Raw genomic sequence first — 16,566 nt, 5'->3', positions numbered from 1 at the left:
TATGGGTGAAATACCCAACTGATACACGTTTGTCAGTTCTTAGTTAGATCATATATGTCTATCACAATGTCAAGAAAGATGAAAACAATTTCTTCAAATCATTAGGCAGTCACAAATTCAATCCAGGACCCTTGGATTAATAGTTGCTTTTTTCCATCTTTTCTTTATTGACACATGTTAGTCAATTCCAAATACACGGACCAGCCGACACGTGTTTCGTCTTACAAAAGACTTTTTCAAGGCTGGAAAAAGTAAATACAAGAACTAAATACAACCTTTCCTTGTATAACATTTAAAAAATTTTTTATTTTTTTGTGAAAGTTTAATTTCACAATACCATAGCTGAGTGTTCACCTTAATGGGTGATAGGCAAAGAAAGAAGACGTGGGTAAGAAAAAGAACCAAACTTCCCAAAATCAATTGTTTAGTATAAGAATCTAGTTGAGAATGAGAGAAACAACGATCACAAAGCACAGGAACCCTGTTCACGACACCCAAAGTCTGGAGTGGCAGTGGGGAAATGTGAACAAAATACACAAGTAAAGATAACACAAAAGTGTTGGACAAGTGTCAAAACAAGTGAACATAGAGAGACTCAAAGATGTAGGAACAAAGAGTTTAATGTGTCAACCCACCAAAAAAATTTTCAACGGCGCAGATGGTGGAATATCCAATCATAAGGTTCATAAGCACGAGTTATCATTGAAAATCATCATGTGTGCGATCACACCATCTAGAGGACGGACACAGTAAAGAAAAAAAGACTGAGTGTTCACAGAGAAGGATCATATAATATGGCTCACTAGTGCATATGCACACAGATATCCCAACGTAACCAAACTGAGTTCACAAAAGTGGTGTTTATAATCTAAAGAATTCTATCCTAAGTCGATGTTCAGCAAACGAAGTAGTAGGTTAAGTGGGAACTAACCTCATTAAGATGTCAATATTAAAAAAAAGTGAATAAGTAGACCAGCAGTAACACTGAAAATGTCAATGTATGTATAATAAACCTTGGTGGTACATTCCTGTCATAATCTAAGTCTTGTAAAGTTCCAAGACACAAATACTCAATCAGTAAAAACCAAGTGCACAATCCACTGAACATTGGTCAATTTCGAGTAACATGTGCGCGAAAATACTGTTCCAAGGTTAAAGACATAATCCTAACCCTAAATAAACAACTGAAAAGCGTAAACACGTAATATCATTTTTAAGAATAGTGAGCATACCAATATTAGTATATGCACTTATCTCGTCTCCAAAGTTCAGTGAAGTGTAAATGCGTGCATCAAATAATGTCTTCTAAGTGACGTGCTGGCTCCATGATACGAGCGCACTCACTGCCTAAGATAAAATATGAGAAAGATATATTAAAAAAACCCCATTCGTCCTGTATCAGGTTGTATAAATGAGGAGATCCCACAACTCCATACAGGCATGGTCAGAACGACTTACTGGTTTCTGCCGGTCGAGTGGTGTCACAGTCTTCCGTCCCGTTAAGTTACTGAGTGGACGCCACGAAGTCCATCCATTTAAATGGTGGTTTGCTAAAGTCACGTGATGTATCACATGCAATTACGTAAACGGAGCCCGTTAGAAAGAGGTAAAGCAGGCTACTGGGGAAAGTCGCCGCCATGATAGAATGGCGCGTGTAAACAGCGCGAAGCGTGCTGAAAGGACATACTAAAATCATATCTCGAGTCCCAATGTAATATAAGCGCCGAAATAAGGCGCAAATATGCGTAAATCGTACTGAGTATAATATCGGAATCAATGTAACGAACAAAATTTAGTTAACACGATGGACACAAAAATAGTCCACCATAGTATGGCAATGTTAAAATGAGCCAATATAACATGGCCACAAGAGAAAAAGGTTTTGTACTACCGTCTTTGTAAGGTAAAATATAAAAGAGGGAAGAAAGAGCAAACATGGAGATGCCCAAAGTGAGTATAGTGATGGTTAGTTTGGGTGCTCATATTGTAATAACAACAAATATTATGTTACAACCACAGTAAGAATATTATTCATGTTCTTGATGTATAGTTACATCTAGTAGCACTATTACAATTATAACCACAGTGAGATTGTCATTCATGTTCCTAATATACGGTCACATTTTGCAACACAAGAGAATATATCACATGTGGGTTCTATGGAGAGTACAATGAGATTGCTCCGGCCAATCATGATTCATCATCTGAATTAGGAGTAGACCAGTAAATAGAAATTATCACAATTCATATATGCAATATTCTTCATATATATAAAAAATATAACAACTGATGTTAAGTGAAAATGTATCATCAATTATAACACATAATGCTCACTATTCTTAAAAATGATATTACGTGTTTACGCTTTTCAGTTGTTTATTTAGGGTTAGGATTATGTCTTTAACCTTGGAACAGTATTTTCGCGCACATGTTACTCGAAATTGACCAATGTTCAGTGGATTGTGCACTTGGTTTTTACTGATTGAGTATTTGTGTCTTGGAACTTTACAAGACTTAGATTATGACAGGAATGTACCACCAAGGTTTATTATACATACATTGACATTTTCAGTGTTACTGCTGGTCTACTTATTCACTTTTTTTTAATATTGACATCTTAATGAGGTTAGTTCCCACTTAACCTACTACTTCGTTTGCTGAACATCGACTTAGGATAGAATTCTTTAGATTATAAACACCACTTTTGTGAACTCAGTTTGGTTACGTTGGGATATCTGTGTGCATATGCACTAGTGAGCCATATTATATGATCCTTCTCTGTGAACACTCAGTCTTTTTTTCTTTACTGTGTCCGTCCTCTAGATGGTGTGATCGCACACATGATGATTTTCAATGATAACTCGTGCTTATGAACCTTATGATTGGATATTCCACCATCTGCGCCGTTGAAAATTTTTTTGGTGGGTTGACACATTAAACTCTTTGTTCCTACATCTTTGAGTCTCTCTATGTTCACTTGTTTTGACACTTGTCCAACACTTTTGTGTTATCTTTACTTGTGTATTTTGTTCACATTTCCCCACTGCCACTCCAGACTTTGGGTGTCGTGAACAGGGTTCCTGTGCTTTGTGATCGTTGTTTCTCTCATTCTCAACTAGATTCTTATACTAAACAATTGATTTTGGGAAGTTTGGTTCTTTTTCTTACCCACGTCTTCTTTCTTTGCCTATCACCCATTAAGGTGAACACTCAGCTATGGTATTGTGAAATTAAACTTTCACAAAAAAATAAAAAATGTTTTAAATGTTATACAAGGAAAGGTTGTATTTAGTTCTTGTATTTACTTTTTCCAGCCTTGAAAAAGTCTTTTGTAAGACGAAACACGTGTCGGCTGGTCCGTGTATTTGGAATTGACTAACATGTGTCAATAAAGAAAAGATGGAAAAAAGCAACTATTAATCCAAGGGTCCTGGATTGAATTTGTGACTGCCTAATGATTTGAAGAAATTGTTTTCATCTTTCTTGACATTGTGATAGACATATATGATCTAACTAAGAACTGACAAACGTGTATCAGTTGGGTATTTCACCCATACATTGTGTAGGAGTGCAATATTAGTCTTCTAAAAAAACTATAGAAATTACTGGTGATATGTCTTGTACATATTGATGGTGCCCATAGGTAGTGGGCACTAACTGAAGCTTTATGCACCTCACAGCTTTTTACTTATTCCTATATACTATTGACGCCTGAAATTTATTGATTGTATTATATTATCGTGCATTTTGGTGTGCCGTCTTTCCCTGTTTTCAGGGACGCTACTACCTATTTTTCTTATTTGCAATATTTGAAGTGGTACGTGCACCCGAAGTTCCTCTGTAGGCGTGTCCTGACACTATATAACTACCAGGACAATTATTTTGCATCAACAATACTTATTATGGCGAGCTTTGAAGATGACCGAGACAAGATGTTTAATGACATTTTTCTAGAACAAGGATTACAGTCAAAAAAAGTGACCAACATAGACAGTAAACCCCTTGGATTAAAACAGCTATTCATCAAACTAGAAAGATTACGGAAATCAGAACTCTCCCGTTGGTGGGACTATACCACATTAAAAAAGTATATTGAGATCAAACAAGTCCCCAGGGGGCTAAGGGTCATTATTTTTCCTACGTTTGAAGATTTAGATCCCGATCTTCTCGCCGAATGGGAGAACTTAATTTCTTCATCCTCATTTGGCATGATGGATTTGTTAATTAGGCATGCGGAGAGAAAGAGAGCCAAATTACTAGAAGAAATTGAACAAGTGGAAGAGGAAATAAAAAAACTGAACTTAACAGAAGCAAGTGATAAAAATTTCAAAATATTGAAGGAAGTACTCAATTCACACCAGGCGTATATTAGAGAGAAGAAGGTACGCAAACTTAAGCGAGATGCCAATGACTATAGTAGTGGCAGGATATTTACGTTCGCTAAAAAATTTGATGAAGTCAAGCCTCGGGGTGGTACTAACGCCTCAAATAAAAGAACAGAAAGAGATGCATCCATCAGTGGGTCAGATGTTTCAAGCTTCACAAGTGAAACCAGTGAAGTGAGGAGTGAGAACACTGCAGATAGAGGGGTGGTGGAGAACATTCCCCCAGGTTCATCTTTTTTATCGGAATTGGAGAGATACCGAAAGGGAACGAGATTGGGGTACAACAAACAGAACCAGTCAGAAAGAGAACAAGGAGGGGTGGTAGAAAGAACAGATATAGAACCAAACAAAAGGGTCACAAGGTCAGTGACACGAATACAGAGGAACTAAGGGCTCTGGAATGTATTGGTTCCAGTGATTCACCTGTGTTGATTGGTAATCATGTAAATGATTTGAGTGTTATCAATTTGTCTAATAAAATACTCACCACTGCAGAAAATAATGTGTTGAAAAGGGGTTTGGGCTTTTGCCCCGTGACAAAACCCAACTTTACGCAAATTCATGTGGATCTCTTTCGATTTACTCGTAAATTGAAATTAAAAAAGTTTTTTGTAAACAATGAAAGAATGTGTCCGATTCCCGTATATACAACTGGTCCTAGTGGGCAAACGATCAAAGATATTGAAAATATAAGAATGCTGCTGTCAATGGATGACAGCATTGAGATTGTACCCAATATGAACGATCTATTACAGGAATTAAACATAGATACTAATACAGCCACTGACAGTGGTTTGAGGCCCAAGTCCACCTTTACTCCAGTATTAACACCGAATAACATGATTGATTGCTTTTATAAAGCGGTCACCAACGATCTATATAAACTGGAAGATAAGATGTTAGCCAAACCTCAGAAGTTCAAAGACAATCTCAGCAATAATGAAAGGAAGGCCTTACGAGAATTGTCTGAGTGCCCCGACCTTGTCATAAAGGAAGCTGATAAGGGGGGCAACATTGTTGTTATGACACAAGAGTACTATCTTGGTGAAATAGACAAACAATTATCTGACACTAACTCATATACCAAGATATCTACCAATCCAATGAAAAATGTCAATGAGCTAATTCAAACAACACTAGGATACTGGCAAAACGCTGGTATCCTATCTGATGCCGAGGTTAAATATCTATACAACCCTGCACCCAAGGCAGCATATATTTATACACTGCCCAAAATTCATAAGAACTCTAACACTCCCCCAGGTAGGCCCATTATATCGGGGATAGGTGGACCCACTGAATGCATCTCTGAATTCATAGACATCTATCTACAGCCCATTGTAAGGAACCTCCCTGCTTTCATTGAAGACACTAAGGACCTCCTCAACAAATTAGAGGATGTAATATGGTCTAGTGATTTAACCTTTGTCACTTTGGATGTAAATGCTTTGTATACGAGCATTCCTTTCACCCAGGGTATGGAAGCACTTACCTATTATTTATCCAAACGTGATGCTACTCTGTATGAACATACTACCATGCTTCTTGAACTAACCCGCCTTGCATTGGATAATAATTATTTCATGCACAATAACCATTGGTATAAACAACACTCTGGGGTGGCAATGGGAGCTAAATTTTCCCCATCTTTTGCAAATATTTACATGGGCCACTATGAAGAACATCACATTTGGAAGCAATGCCCTCATGAATTCACTGATTGCATCATATATTGGGGCAGATTTATTGATGACGTTATTATGATATGGGGTGGTAGTGTAACGACATTGGGATGCTTCATTAATCACCTCAATACCAACAAATATAATTTAAGCTTTACCCACGAGATTGACACCAGGCAGATCAACTTTCTAGATATTACACTCTATATAGAGGATGGGAAGCTAGAAAGTAAACTGTTTCGAAAAAATACTGCATGTAATTCTGTCCTTCATGCAAACAGTGCACACCCTAAATTTCAGATTTCAGCCATACCATTTGGTGAAATGACTCGCATCAAACGTAATTGTAGCAAGGAGGATACACTGCAGAGAGAGGTCGAGAATCTCAAAAATCGCTTTAAAAGCAGGGGTTATGATCAAGACCTCCTTGAAAAAGCTCATAACAGGATCAATCATATAGAACGCAAGCAACTTCTTAAAGTTCAACATAGAGCTAAGAACGAGAAAAGTGAGATACGGTCTAAACAGTTGACACTTATAACTGAATACAACTCATATAGCAATGTGATCTTTAGACTAATGTCCAAACATTGGCACATACTTAAATTAGATTCAGACATAGTGCCTTATATTGCTGACAAACCCAGAGTCACCTACAAAAGAGGTAGAACTCTTCGCAATTGGCTCAGTCCATCTATAATTAAGACCAATCAGATGGAAACAAAAAAGACCTGGCTACCGGAACAACCGGTAGGATTCTACAAATGCACTATGTGCAACGTGTGCCAATTTGCTGAAAACAAACTTAAAAGCTTCAGTTACAACAATGGGCAGACACATAAATTGTATCAGTTCATAAACTGTAACACCAAGTTTACAGTATATTGTATCATTTGTCAATGTAAATTGATTTATGTGGGGAGTACCATCAGGCCATTGAAGGAACGGATTCAGGAACATATCAGAGCTATCCGAAATAATAATAGAGAATATCCACTAGCAGCACACTATAATACCGTACACAAAGATTCTGAAATTCTAGGAATTAGATTCCATGGGATTGCGACACTTAAACATGATCCCAGAGGTGGTGACAAAACTTTGGCCCTAAGGAAACTTGAAGCAAAATGGCTAATAAAGTTAAGATCAGTTGACTTGGGTTTAAATACAGATAGAGAACTTCACGTATTTTTAAAAGATTGACAGACAACACTGATAGGACTCTATCTCTGTGGTAGATAACTGCTATTCCCATGGTTAGATAATTGGCCTCAATGTATTCCTATTCCCTAGTTAGATATTTTATTACCAACTGTTTATTTGTCAGGCCACGAGTGTGTTATAATTGATGATACATTTTCACTTAACATCAGTTGTTATATTTTTTATATATATGAAGAATATTGCATATATGAATTGTGATAATTTCTACTTACTGGTCTACTCCTAATTCAGATGATGAATCATGATTGGCCGGAGCAATCTCATTGTACTCTCCATAGAACCCACATGTGATATATTCTCTTGTGTTGCAAAATGTGACCGTATATTAGGAACATGAATGACAATCTCACTGTGGTTATAATTGTAATAGTGCTACTAGATGTAACTATACATCAAGAACATGAATAATATTCTTACTGTGGTTGTAACATAATATTTGTTGTTATTACAATATGAGCACCCAAACTAACCATCACTATACTCACTTTGGGCATCTCCATGTTTGCTCTTTCTTCCCTCTTTTATATTTTACCTTACAAAGACGGTAGTACAAAACCTTTTTCTCTTGTGGCCATGTTATATTGGCTCATTTTAACATTGCCATACTATGGTGGACTATTTTTGTGTCCATCGTGTTAACTAAATTTTGTTCGTTACATTGATTCCGATATTATACTCAGTACGATTTACGCATATTTGCGCCTTATTTCGGCGCTTATATTACATTGGGACTCGAGATATGATTTTAGTATGTCCTTTCAGCACGCTTCGCGCTGTTTACACGCGCCATTCTATCATGGCGGCGACTTTCCCCAGTAGCCTGCTTTACCTCTTTCTAACGGGCTCCGTTTACGTAATTGCATGTGATACATCACGTGACTTTAGCAAACCACCATTTAAATGGATGGACTTCGTGGCGTCCACTCAGTAACTTAACGGGACGGAAGACTGTGACACCACTCGACCGGCAGAAACCAGTAAGTCGTTCTGACCATGCCTGTATGGAGTTGTGGGATCTCCTCATTTATGCAACCTGATACAGGACGAATGGGTTTTTTTTAATATATCTTTCTCATATTTTATCTTAGGCAGTGAGTGCGCTCGTATCATGGAGCCAGCACGTCACTTAGAAGACATTATTTGATGCACGCATTTACACTTCACTGAACTTTGGAGACGAGATAAGTGCATATACTAATATTGGTATGCTCACTATTCTTAAAAATGATATTACGTGTTTACGCTTTTCAGTTGTTTATTTAGGGTTAGGATTATGTCTTTAACCTTGGAACAGTATTTTCGCGCACATGTTACTCGAAATTGACCAATGTTAAGTGGATTGTGCACTTGGTTTTTACTGATTGAGTATTTGTGTCTTGGAACTTTACAAGACTTAGATTATGACAGGAATGTACCACCAAGGTTTATTATACATACATTGACATTTTCAGTGTTACTGCTGGTCTACTTATTCACTTTTTTTTAATATTGACATCTTAATGAGGTTAGTTCCCACTTAACCTACTACTTCGTTTGCTGAACATCGACTTAGGATAGAATTCTTTAGATTATAAACACCACTTTTGTGAACTCAGTTTGGTTACGTTGGGATATCTGTGTGCATATGCACTAGTGAGCCATATTATATGATCCTTCTCTGTGAACACTCAGTCTTTTTTTCTTTACTGTGTCCGTCCTCTAGATGGTGTGATCGCACACATGATGATTTTCAATGATAACTCGTGCTTATGAACCTTATGATTGGATATTCCACCATCTGCGCCGTTGAAAATTTTTTTGGTGGGTTGACACATTAAACTCTTTGTTCCTACATCTTTGAGTCTCTCTATGTTCACTTGTTTTGACACTTGTCCAACACTTTTGTGTTATCTTTACTTGTGTATTTTGTTCACATTTCCCCACTGCCACTCCAGACTTTGGGTGTCGTGAACAGGGTTCCTGTGCTTTGTGATCGTTGTTTCTCTCATTCTCAACTAGATTCTTATACTAAACAATTGATTTTGGGAAGTTTGGTTCTTTTTCTTACCCACGTCTTCTTTCTTTGCCTATCACCCATTAAGGTGAACACTCAGCTATGGTATTGTGAAATTAAACTTTCACAAAAAAATAAATTTTTTTTTAAATGTTATACAAGGAAAGGTTGTATTTAGTTCTTGTATTTACTTTTTCCAGCCTTGAAAAAGTCTTTTGTAAGACGAAACACGTGTCGGCTGGTCCGTGTATTTGGAATTGACTAACATGTGTCAATAAAGAAAAGATGGAAAAAAGCAACTATTAATCCAAGGGTCCTGGATTGAATTTGTGACTGCCTAATGATTTGAAGAAATTGTTTTCATCTTTCTTGACATTGTGATAGACATATATGATCTAACTAAGAACTGACAAACGTGTATCAGTTGGGTATTTCACCCATACATTGTGTAGGAGTGCAATATTAGTCTTCTAAAAAAACTATAGAAATTACTGGTGATATGTCTTGTACATATTGATGGTGCCCATAGGTAGTGGGCACTAACTGAAGCTTTATGCACCTCACAGCTTTTTACTTATTCCTATATACTATTGACGCCTGAAATTTATTGATTGTATTATATTATCGTGCATTTTGGTGTGCCGTCTTTCCCTGTTTTCAGGGACGCTACTACCTATTTTTCTTATTTGCAATACTTAATTAATTTACTTTCTATTATTCTGTATTTAACATTATTCTTTTTCAAGGTTTATTAAACATGTTGTATCATAATATCTTTTTGCATAAATCCTATTATGCACTTTTAGAAGGATTAATTAATGCATTACCTTTTATCGTGCTATCTGTTTCTCTCAAATCTCTTATGTTGTGATAGGGACTCAAGTTCAATGCATAATCCCCACTTTGACTCATCAAGCCCTTCAAATGGTTCTTATGTTAGATAAAAAAAATCTGACGTGACCTGCGCTGCTTATGTAAAAGTAAAACTCTGAATGATAATATGTACCTGTTTTTATGCTACATGTTTTAACAGTCTTTATTTAGTGGTATACGAACTGGCAAATAATGCCCCGGTTACTTACCGGTAATCTTCATTACTCCGAGTCCTTGTCTTCCTCGCCACAGTAGTAAGAATGAGCCTTCGGCTCCCGACAGAAACTCCAAGTGAAAATTAGCATACCAGTCTCCCTCTCCCTCCAATATAGCCCCCAGTGACGACAGCCAATCCCATAAAGGGATACAGAAATCCACAAACGACCTGAGAAACCAAGCCGCAGACATGAAGCCAATAAGAGGGCCGGGAGGGAAAGGGAAACTATACTGTGGCGAGGAATACAAGGACTCGGAGTAATGAAGATTACCGGTAAGTAACCGGGGCGTTACCTCCTCGGCCGTCTTCCTCGCCACAGTAGTAAGAATGAGCCGATACCAAAGCATATCAGCTTCATGGAAGAACACAGGCCACCAGGTAAGTCAGCATCATAGCAAAACTTTATTAAACAACAGGAAAGAGACACATAGAACCTCCAACATATGGGACCCAGAACACAGCACAGAAGAGGCAAAGGCGACCAAAGTACCACCCCCAACCTGAAGACGGTAGTGCGACATGAAGGTATGAGGGGAAGACCAAGTGGCAGCACGGCAAATATCCTCCATGGACACCCCCTTGAAAGCGGCCCAGGAGACAGCAACCAAACGAGTGGAACACCCCTGAATAGGAAGAGAGGGAACCAAGGAAGATGAACCATAAGCCAACAGAATAACGTCCTTAATCCAACGACTGAGAGTGGATAGGGAAGGGCGCAAACCCCTACGGGCCAAACCAAAATTCACAAACAAATTGTCCACCTTGCAAGAGGAAGAAGTCCGATCCAGGTAAATCAACAAGGCGCGCCAAACATCCAGAAGATGCAGCAGCGACTCCTCCCCAGAGGAGGGACCAGGACAAAGAACCGGAAGAACCACCTCAGCAGAACGATGAAAAAAGGAATTCACCTTAGGAACAAAAGTGGGGTGAGGGCGTAGCACAACACGATCCTCCAGAATACACAAAAAAGGAGCAGACTGCAGGAAAGCCCCCAACTCCCCAATCCTCCTGGCAGAAGCAATAGCCACGAGAAAGACGACCTTAAGAGTCAAGAATTTCAGGTCAACCGACTCCAAAGGCTCAAAAGGAATCGACTGCAAAGCACGCAGAACCAGCGGAAGATCCCAAGGAGGAAAAGACAGAACAGGACGGGGACGCTGAAAAGCCAGAGATTTCAAAAGTCTGGACACCAAGGGCGTCACAGAGATCAATGGAAGCGCATGAAAGGCCCGAATGGCAGCCCACTGTGCACGAAGAGTAGAGATGATCAAAACCCTCATTCAAAAAATCAAGAATGCGTGCAAGATCCAAGTCAGACACAGACAAATCGTGCTGAACGCACCAAGCAGCAAAGTTGTCCCAGTGTTTATCATAGGAACGCAAAGTAGATGGACGCCTGGACCGCTGAATAACATCAGCAACTACCACAGAAAACCCACCCCGAATCAGGGAGTCCCTCTCAAGAGCCAGGCCTGCAGACCCAAGGACCGGAACACCGGAAGAAGAAGCGGAGGCCCCACCAGAGGAAAAGGATCGAAGGGCAACAACCATCCCGTGCCCATCGCCAACTCCAACAACAGAGGAAACCACGGGCGGCAACGCCAACCCGGTACAATCAGAAGAACACGGGCCCCCTCCCTCTTGATCTTCTGCAACACAGCAGGGATCAGGGGAACAGGAGGGAATGCATACAACAGGCCCTTCGGCCACAGGAAGGACAGAGCATCTATCCGCCATGCCTCCGGACATGGCATAATCGTGCAAAAACAACGGATTTGCGCATTGGACCGGGATGCAAACAGGTCCACAAACGGAGACCCAAACCTCCTCCGCAAAGCCCGGAACTCAGGCGCGTCAGGGACAAGGACCCCATGGACGGAAAGACCCTGCTCAGGCAGTCCGCAACCACGTTCTCCCGACCAGGAAGGTTAACAGCCGACAGTGACTCCAGGTGCAACTCCGCCCACGAACAAATCTGGTAACTGAGGGAAGGAACCCGGCAACCCCCCTGATGATTGAGATACGCCATGACCACCTGATTGTCCGTCCTGACCTGAACATGGTGACCCAAGGGAAGGTCCGAGAAGGCCAACAGACCCAACTGGACAGCCTTCAGCTCCCTGTAATTCGAGGAACAAGACATCACATTCGGAGCCCAAACACCCTGAGTCGAAGAGTCCCCCAGAGTAGCACTCCAGCCCAAGAGGCTGGCATCGGTAGTGAGGAACCGAGAAGGAACCACCTGAAAAGGACAACCTCAGGAGAGATGAACCACGTCCAACCACCACCCCAGGGCCTCCCAAAACCCCACTGACACAGGAATCAAGAGATCGAGATTCCGAGAACAGGGGTCCCAATGCAACAAAATGTGGGACACCATGGGATACATGTGCAGGCAAGCCCAAGAAACCACGGACAAGGAAGCGGACATGAGACCCTGAACTCTCAACCAAAGTCCCGCAGGCTGGGAAGGACCTGACAGCAGGGACTGAACAGCAGACAGCAGGGTTTCCATCCGTGCAGGGGGCAGGAACACCGACCCCAACAGAGTCCTGAAACGAGCCCCAATGAAAGTCAGATCCTGCGAAGGAACCAGGGAGGACTTCCCCACATTCACCAGGAAGCCGTGCAATTCCAGGACCCGGCAAACCCTCTGGACATGGACCACCGCCTTAGGAAGAGAAGAAGCAGAACTCAAGAAATCGTCCAGGTAGGGAAACACCTGAATGCCCTCCCCATGCAAATGGCCAATGACAGGTGCCAGAACCTTCGTAAACACCCTGGGTGCAGAGCAGAGACCAAAAGGCAATACCTGAAACTGGTAGTGCAGACACAGAACCGCAGAAAACGCTGAATGTCGGGGTGCACAGGCACATGGAGATAGGCGTCTTGCAGATCGATTGACGCCAGAAAGTCTCCCCGAGAAATCAGAGGTAGAATCACCTTCAGAGACACCATCTTGAAAGTCTGAGGGGGAATGAAGTCATTCAGCCACTTCAGGACCAGGACAGGCCTGAGATCCCCCAGAGTCATGATTTGGAGGGAGCAGAAGCGGAGGAGGGAACGTTGGAGAAGCGGGACTTATCAGTTTAAGGGGCACCCCGGCCATGCCCCTGACCACGAAAGGGCTGGTGAACACAGCCCCTACGAGAAGGACCAAAGGCACGGGTAGCACCAAAAGACTGGAAACGAACAGCTCGATCCGGAGCCAGCAGCTTCCTATCCTCCGCAGTCTTCTTCACCATATAGTCCAAAGGAGGCCCAAAAAGCTTAACCCCAGTAAATGGAATCTTCATCAACAAAGACTTCTGGGTAGCATCAGCCTTCCAGGAGCGCAGCCACAACTGGCGCCTAGCCGCCACCGAAGAACCAGCCGCAGAAGCAGCCGCACCCAAAGCATCAAAAGAGACGTCCGAAGGGAGACGAACCTGCTGCTCCATCATGGCCAACGTAGAGGAGACATCCTCCCCCTGGTCCAACAGTTCAGCCAACGACTGAATATCCTTCAGCAGGGACTGAATGGCATAAGAAGAGTAAGTAGCAGCTCGGATGGAAAAATTGGCAGCAGAAAAAGTGCGCTTCACCGCCCCATCCATCTTCCTATCCACAGGATCCGCTGGAGAGGAATCCTCAGAAACCACAGACCCATGAGACGACATCGCCGCCATCAAGGAATCAACCTTCACAGATGAAGGATACTTGGTAGAAAAATCCTGCAAAGGGTAACGCTTAGCCAAGTATCGTGGGAAAGCCCCCTTGTCAACATCCTTCCATTCAGTCTCTAACACCTTTACAACAGAAGAATGCAGAGGAAGATTTTCAGGATCCGGACGTTGATATTGCGCAAAAAAAGCCTCCTCCAGCGGAACAACCGAATCAGGAAACAGCAAGTTGGTGCGAATGTGCCCCAGCACGTCCTTAAGGTCAGCACCTTGCACAAAGCGACCCTTAACCTCCACATCATCCTCAGCGTCAGAATCAACCTGGGAGGCAGGATCAGACCTGATCTTCTTAGAAGGAGGTGCAGCCATCTTGCCCTGCAAAGCAGCAGCCACAGCCGAATCAATCATCTGTTGAAGCACAGACAAGGAAGGCAATGCATCCTGTGACCCAGAAGCGACTTCCCCAAGGCCAGGAGCCACATCATCACCAGAAATCTCCATAACAGCAGCAAACGCAAAAGCAGTAAGGGAAGAACAACCCAGCACAGAAACCGGCAAGAAATCAGCGTTTAAATGGCCTCCTGGCCCCATGGCAATCAAGAAAAAAACACTGGACACGCCCCCAACACATAATAAAGGAGCCGGAAGCCCGCGCCCCTTACCCGAGGAAAAACCCCGGCCGAGGAGTCGCTGCCAAGGACTGTCGAGCTAAAGGAATCCACAAACAGGAAGACGGCAGCAACAGAACGCCCTGCGCCTGAAGCGCGAATAACAATAACAAAGCGCCGACCGCATGAAATCCACTATGCAGGACACGCGGTCGGCAAGGACTGAAAAACGCGCCGCTATGAGTCCGCTGCAGCAGGACACCGAGGCGCGGATTCAGGGAGGAGGCGGGTCCCAAAGCGAACCCGACCTCCGCCACGCCGGGGCCGCTAGAGCAGGAACTGGAGAGGCACGGTGGACAGAGGAACATAACATATTTAACAACCACTAACGTTCCCCCAACTCCAAACGAACACAGGGCACAAGAGCCCGCTACAGCAGGACCAACGCCCCACACTCACCTGACAAGCAGGAACACAGCACTCGGAGCAGTGCAGAAACAAAAAAACAGGTTGTTTGTGGATTTCTGTATCCCTTTATGGGATTGGCTGTCGTCACTGGGGGCCATATTGGAGGGAGAGGGAGACTGGTATGCTAATTTTCACTTGGATTTTCTGTCGGGAGCCGAAGGCTCATTCTTACTACTGTGGCGAGGAAGACGGACAAGGAGGTAATGTGGAGACTTTAATATGACCCACAATTTAAACAATAGGAGTAGGGGATGAAATGGCTCGGTAAAACTCCGGCGATAAAGTAAGCCTGGTTCAATCCACCAACACAGAGGGTGAACTAAGAAGGTACTGAAATGGACAGAATCTAGTTGGTTGTGGCTTCTGGCTGGGGAAGGAACAGTTATATGAAAAGAGCAATGTATGAAGAGGAGAAAAAAAAAGGCACCTTGACAATGTACAGGCAGGAGAAAAGCAAACATGTCTATATCACAGCACATAAGAGATGTCTGCACACTTACCAAAAAGCATCTGACTATTGGCTCGCCAAGTGCCTAGAAGGAAGGCTGGAGCACCCTCACCATTTACAGAAACTGGAGATAACTAAGCATACATCTACATGGGGGAAGGTTGGGTTTATAGCTGTGCGAGACGGAAGTCCTACTAGTTCATGTGGGCATTTCATGGGTATTAGTAGTTTGCTTCTGTTGCGTGGTTTGTTCATTTTTTTATAAATTTGTGTTGAGTGGTGTAGGAAATCGATATTTTTGTGTTATTCCCTTTGCTTTTTTTAATCAGCCTAGGAAGAAGGTATTTTTCACTTTTAAGAAGTTTGGGCCTGCCAAATAAACAATAATTGCACGCACCTTTCCACATCCATAAAACATAGAAACCATTTTACTACTTAATTGGTAAATTTGAACTTTTTGTAGTTCATGTGGGCACACATGGTTCAAACTGCTTCAATATCAAGCTCCAAACCTGAGCCTGCGGGGAGGTTCCTCCACAGACAAGGTCCAAAGCTGCAACATGAGCTAAAGACCAGAAACAAAGCACTCCAGGATGGGCCATGAAGTCTGAAGTAAACACTGAACCGTCTTATAATTAAACTGCTAGATTTAACACTGTGGACCAGATTCACAAAGAGCCTCCGTACTCGTGGCGGACGCCTCGCACTCGGGCCGAAAGCTCTGTAACGAAAATTCTGACTGCGGAGATTACGCCCGAGTATGGAGACTACCCCACGACTGTGGGGCTCCACATTCGTGGTGGAGGCCCCGCAGTTGCGGGGTTAGTCTCCACACTTGGGCGGGAATCTCTGTAATGAGAATTATGACTGCAGAGATTCTGCCCAAGTGCGGAGACTCCCCCACGTCTGCGGCGCCTCCCCACTCGTGGCAGAGGCTCCGCAGTCGTGGCAGAGTCTCTGCATTTGGGGCGGAAGCTCTGTAACGAAAATTCTGACTGCAGAGAAT

The 16,566-nt window shown here is 42.4% G+C and overlaps 1 protein-coding gene across 2 annotated transcripts in view; it reads right to left on the bottom strand.

The window, feature by feature from the left end:
- The window catches only part of PFN4 (profilin family member 4), an 85,794-nt gene that overhangs the window by 27,656 nt on the left and 41,572 nt on the right, over positions 1 to 16,566 (bottom strand). The window lies entirely within an intron of this gene.

This window comes from Triturus cristatus, chromosome 6, assembly GCF_964204655.1.
Source record: "Triturus cristatus chromosome 6, aTriCri1.1, whole genome shotgun sequence".
NCBI classification, from domain to species: Eukaryota; Metazoa; Chordata; class Amphibia; order Caudata; family Salamandridae; genus Triturus; species Triturus cristatus.
The sequence above is the reverse complement of the archived record's forward strand: the minus strand, read 5'-3'. Positions and strand labels throughout refer to the sequence as shown.